The sequence below is a fragment of the Echinops telfairi genome, unplaced genomic scaffold, assembly GCF_000313985.2.
Source record: "Echinops telfairi isolate 266 unplaced genomic scaffold, ASM31398v2 ScPeMD7_7469;HRSCAF=8507_0, whole genome shotgun sequence".
NCBI lineage: Eukaryota > Metazoa > Chordata > Mammalia > Afrosoricida > Tenrecidae > Echinops > Echinops telfairi.
Window position 1 is genome coordinate 44,712,406 of NW_022111372.1, and position 6,039 is coordinate 44,718,444.

General features: G+C 36.9%; 1 pseudogene; it reads left to right on the top strand.

Annotated features, from left to right (window-relative positions):
- The first annotated feature begins 5,018 nt into the window (after positions 1-5,018).
- On the top strand, positions 5,019-5,829 carry LOC115873519 (annotated as a pseudogene).
- Positions 5,830-6,039: the final 210 nt, after the last annotated feature.

Genomic DNA, 6,039 nt, shown 5'->3' on the forward strand with positions numbered 1-6,039 from the left:
TAAATGAAAATTTCAAAAGTAGCTGGAGAAGAAAATGACAACTATTTAAATGAAATGTGCAAAGAACTAGAATTGGGAAATCAAAATATAAAACAAACTCAGAATATCTTAAGTTAAAAGACTTCAAGAAAATATTCAAGCCAGGATTTGTAAGCTGAAAGGTTCTCTGGGCAAAATATTTTAAATGCACAAATAATCAAAACGTGATGCAAGGAATACACAGTCACTGTACCAAAAAGAACTAGGCAAAATTCCACCATTCATGGAATTAATATATGGGCAAAACTCATGGTGCTGAAGAAAGAATTTCCAGCTTTACTGAAGGCATCGCCAAACACAAAGATCCAGGAATCGATGGAGTACCAATTAAAATGTTTCAGCAAAGTGATGAAGGACAAGAAATTCTCACCTCCTCTATACCCTGAAGTTTGGAAGGCTCCTGCTAGGCCAACTGCCTGGAAGAGATTCATATTTGTGGCAATTCCAAAGAAAGGAGACATAATAGAGTGCACAGTCTATAGAAAAATATCACTGACACTGCACACAAGTAAAATTTTGCTCAAGATTATCCAACAATGGTTGCAGCAGTATATTGCCAGGGAACTGCCAGAAGTTCACACCTGATTCCAAGCAGATTGTGAAGAAGGGATACATTACTGTCGATAGACCTTGGCTGAAAGCAGAGAATACCAGAAAGATGTTTACTTGTGTTTTATTGACTCTGCCAAGGTATTCAACTGTGGGAATCTTAACCCACTATGGATAACCTTGAGAAAAATGGGAATTCCGCAATATTTTACTGTGCTGATGTGGAACTTTGACATCGGTCAAGAGAAAACCGTGTGAACATAACAAGGATATGGTTTGAAATCGGGTTAGGTGCACGCCAGAATTGTATCCTCTTGCTGTAGTTTTAATCTGTATGCTGAGAAAATCATCAGAGAAGCTGGTTTCTGTGAAGAAAAATGTAGTACCAGGATTGGAGGAAGGCTTATTAATAACCTGTGTTCTGCAGATGATACAATCTTACTTGCTGAAATTGAACAGGACTTGAAGCACTTGCTGATGAAGATAAGGAATCTCATCCTTCATTGTGGGTTACAATTCAATGCAAAGTAGACCAATAAGACCAAAATTCTCACAACTGCACCAGTAAGTAACATCAGGATACAAGGATCGAATATAACAAGGATTTTGTCTTGCTTGGATCTACAATCAATGTTCATGGAAACATCACTCAAGAGATCAAATGACTCATTACATTGGGCACATCTACTGCACAAGATCTCTTCATGTATTGAAAATCAAACAAGTTGCTTTTAATGACTAGGGTGCATCTAACCGAAGTCTGATATTTTCCATTGCCTCATCTGCATATGAAAGTTGGACATCGAATAAGGAAAACGGAAGAAAAATCAATGCATTTGAATGGTGATAATGTAAATCCTTTTGTCTTTTCTCTTCTTCACTTCTGACTTTCCTCCTTTGAATTAAAATATGTGTCTCTCTCACCCTCAACATTTTCGCATGGAATTTGAGTTCAATTCCCATCTACTGCACATTTTGGATTCTCTCCAGCAGACATTTTTCCATTGATCTTGGAGAAGGTTCGCTATCCACTTGAGGACCACAGCACCTAGGGTTATTTCTGGAAGGCAGTCCATTCCATGCCATTGGGGAGGGCTGGCAATCTCTGTGGACACCAAGCAGGGAAGATTTTATCCTTGATAGATTATGCATTAGGTTTCTTCATCACTGAGCTGGAACCTTAAATGAAGCCACTTCTTCTAGTGCAAACAGTGATCAGAATTATATTACAGAAAATGAATGTGTAGCATATCGAGAAGCAAGAAGTCCTTTCTTCAAAGTATTAACACTCTTGTAGTTCTCCAGTGAGAAACCTAAATTTCATCCAGTGAGGAATCTAAATTTATGTGCATGCTGTAGATGAGATCAATAATTGCAACCAGTGAATGTTTTCTGTTGTTGCTGAAAACAATGCATTTCAACCAAGATGTTCTGTTAAAGAGATAGGTTGTCCTCATAATGATTATGTTTTGTTAATGTGTTGAATGACAACAGAAACAAAACAATTTAGCATACATTGTTTACTAGACTTGGGGAAGTAAGTAGTTCATGACCCAGGGCCACTCATTGATATATTTGTTCCCAGTGTTCATCTTTATTCTGCCAAATAATTGGTATTAGGGACACCACACCTTTGCAGACATCAGAACCATCCAGAGGCACCACAATAACAGGTTCTCTGTAGATTTGATTGTAATGCTCTCAAGATGATAAAGGAATAGATGCCATCGCCTTGAGTATCTTCACAGCTGGGAAAATGAAAGTTCAAATGTATGTTTAATTTCTCTAATTTCCATCAGTTAGACTACATCAGGGAGGCCTAGGCGCTTACTGGGTTATGAGCTGGGCTGCTCCCCATAATGTCAGCAGTTGAAATTCCCAGTTTCTCTGCAGTAGAAAGATGAGGCTTTCTCCACCAGCAAAGATTAATAACCTCAGAAATCTATAGGGTCACTATGTGTTGCAACTGACTGAATGGTTGGTTTGTTTGAGGTCAATTCGGGAAACAAGATTTCATTGTTTTATTACTTTAAGGATGGTATTTACTACTCTGTTCAGTGAAATGTTTGGATGTATGGAGTTGGTAGACTTGGATTTAGGATATTCATATGTGATCAAATGATAGCTGAGTTGAGTAGGTGTAAGGATAGATACTGATTAATTGGGATAGCCCACATAATCCATACTCCCAGCACCCTATTGGAGCAACATCTGGCTAAGACACTGCATTCCTGGAGTTCATTCTTACCTCACAAAAGAAGGGAAAAGGGGTGAATGATCTCGAACTGCTCTGGAGCTTGGCTTTACTCCCCAGAAGCTAGGTGCCTCTCTGTGACTTTGGCCATGAGCAGTCTTTAAGACAGCAGCAACAACAAGCTGAAATGAGAATATCCTTCTACTCTCTCTCTAGCTATATCCATGTCCTAGTCAGCAATTCAGTAACTGAGGTGAATTTATGCAAGATTCTGGTCAACTTAGCCAACTTACTTTCAGAAATGTGAAATCCCCAACCAATTTTCATCCTGTCTCAAAGAGAATTACCAATGTAGTCCATTCGTTCCTCAAATGATATGTGAATTTAAGTGGATAATCTTGAAAGGATCCTTTTATTAAATATTTTATTTTATATAATTTACATTTAAAATAATTCATTGAAATATAAATGTCCTTATCATTTACTGATGTAAGTATATATGTAGAAGGGAATTTTACCTTTTTTTTCAGATGTAAACATTGAACATATGTTAAATGAATGGTCAACTGGCAGTTTGCTGCTCACTAAAAAATATAAGAGCTGTGTGTACATATGTATAAACAGCATACATTTATATTATACATAGACATAAATTTCATACATTTATATACATATAAAAATCTACATATTTATTCTATATATTCACAATCATAAATTGTAAATGGTAGGAAAAATTATTTATGTACTAATAGCTAATATTTAAACTATATATACATTAACTAAATAATGTTCTTCCTCTTTGAAACATGGAAATATGACTATTAGGGTTAAAATAATATAAACATTATTTTATCATCCTATAACCCATAGATTATAAGGAATATGTCACTTATTACATTGAACTTTATGCTTTAAGTGAGCAAATTATTTGGGGACACAAGTTGTCTTTTTTGTTTTATTTTTAACAAGTCTGCTTTCTGATTCATAACCCTTTTGCACTGTATTAAGAATTACCTTACAACTCTCATTCCTTGTTTGTGACAGTTGTTACCAAATTAAGTACCTTACTACTGGTTGACTAGTTGTAAAAATCACAATAATAAACAAACTCACTGCTTTACAGTTCATTCTGACTTATAGCAACCCTATAGAATAGAGTAGAAATGTCCTTGTCAGTTTTTAGATTGTAAATCTTATTGGAGTAGACAGCCTAAACTTTCTCCTGAATAATGGCTCATGGTTTCTAACTGCTGACCTTGTGGTTAGGCAGCCAAATACATACCCATTACTCCACAATCATTCCTATAAATAATAATGAGTAGGAAAAAAATTAAACAGGGTTAAAAATTGCTATGCATCACTTAGCATTTCTTAGAATGAATATGATGAAAAGGTTCCCTGCTCCACCCCACATTCATGGTTTACAAACGTGCACTGACCCAATTCCCCTCACGCACCCCACCACTCCCCTTCTGTTCTCCATGAACCAGAGCACCACTTGCCGCTAGGCATCCACTCTGTCTGTTCTGGCAGGCTCTTTTCAATTGCTAGTATTAATGGAACATCAAATGTTATCTCTGTACTCTGGAATGGGCATTTTGAACCAAGCAGCCTCCTGCTCATCAGCAGAAAGTTGTTCATAAGACACTGTCCGTGGGGCAATAAAAACTGGCCGCTTCTCAGATATAACCTCTGGGGGAAAGTATGCCTACTCATGGACATCTTCAAAAGTATATGTGAATGTAAAAGACAAGAGCCAAAGGGGCAAAGACAGTAATACCTTTACTGTAATTCAGAAGTAGCCTACTACTTTTCAGGTCCCAGTTAGAGCACAGCTATTTTCTGATTGATTTTAGGGATAAGAGTCATCATTATTCAAAGAATTGATAAATGTACTCTTCAAGAAGCAGTTATATATGTGCTGCATAGTAGATATATAGTACTAGTCATAAGTTCTTTAAAATTATGAAGTCTCAAAAATTTAAGACCGTTTAGAATCCTATCATCTTGCAAAACAAAACGTATTAACCAAGATCCCATTTGTTTCATCCTTATGGACGATCTTCCAGATATTCAAAGGACTACTAATTAAGTTAAGTTGAAATTTATTCTAATATTTCCTTAGTAAAGATATTTTCCACTTCATTTGTCTTATTTTAATTGATTCTTACTTCTGCTCCTCCTTCCTCGTCTTCCTCTCCTTGATACAATAATCAGGACATGAATTTCCTGCTAACTGGATAACCTCACAGAAGTAAAGGATTTACTGTTTATGGAGTTTTCTGGTATTTTGGAGCTGTAATAGTTACTTTCTGGACTATTTCTGTTGATCTACCTGGCAGCAATGGCAGGGAACCTTCTCATCATGATGGTCATTACTCTCAGTCAGTGTTTTCACACACCCATGTACTTCTTAGAGAACTTCTCTTTTTGGATTTATGCTATAGCTCAGTCACAAATGCCTAAATGAATCCTCAGCTCCCTGCCACACAACAACTCCATCTCTTCTCTGCCTGTGTGGCACAAGTCTATTTTTTCTTTACTTTTCATCTCCTGAGTTGGATTTTCTCACTGTCATGTCCTATGACCGATATGGGGCCATTTGTCATCGCCTGCATTTGGGGGCTATGATGACTTCAGGAAAATGCCACCAGATCTCAGCTATAGCTGGTTCATTTGTTTTTCCTATGCTACTGTCCACACTGGGAATGTGTATTGGGAATCCATTTCAAGATCCAACAGGATTCACCAGTTCTTTTGTGACATCCCTCAGGTGCTGGCCCATGTGGTGTCCTGTGAGGTATTCTTTCCTGAGTTTGTGTCTCTGGCTATCAATTCATGCTGGCTCAAGGAATGCTTTGTTCTTATGATCATCTCATATTATCGGTTCTTCTCAACAGTATTCAGGATCCCTTCAGTAGAAAGTAGATCACTTGCTCCCCACAGTTTATTGTCACCATGCTCTTTCTCATCACCGATCTCTTTACTGCTTGGGACCAAGTGCCAAAAATTCATCTAGTCATGATTTAATGATTGCTATGGCACATACAATTTTCTCCCCATTCTTTTTTTTAAGATCATTTTATTGGCAGCTCTAACACCCATACATCAATTGTATCAGACATATTTGTACATAAATTGCCATCATTATTTTCTAAACATTTATTTTCTACCTGAAACCTTGGTATCAGCTCCTCTTTTTCCCTCCCTTACCTTTCCCACCTTTGTGACCACTTTGTAAATTATAAATTACTATT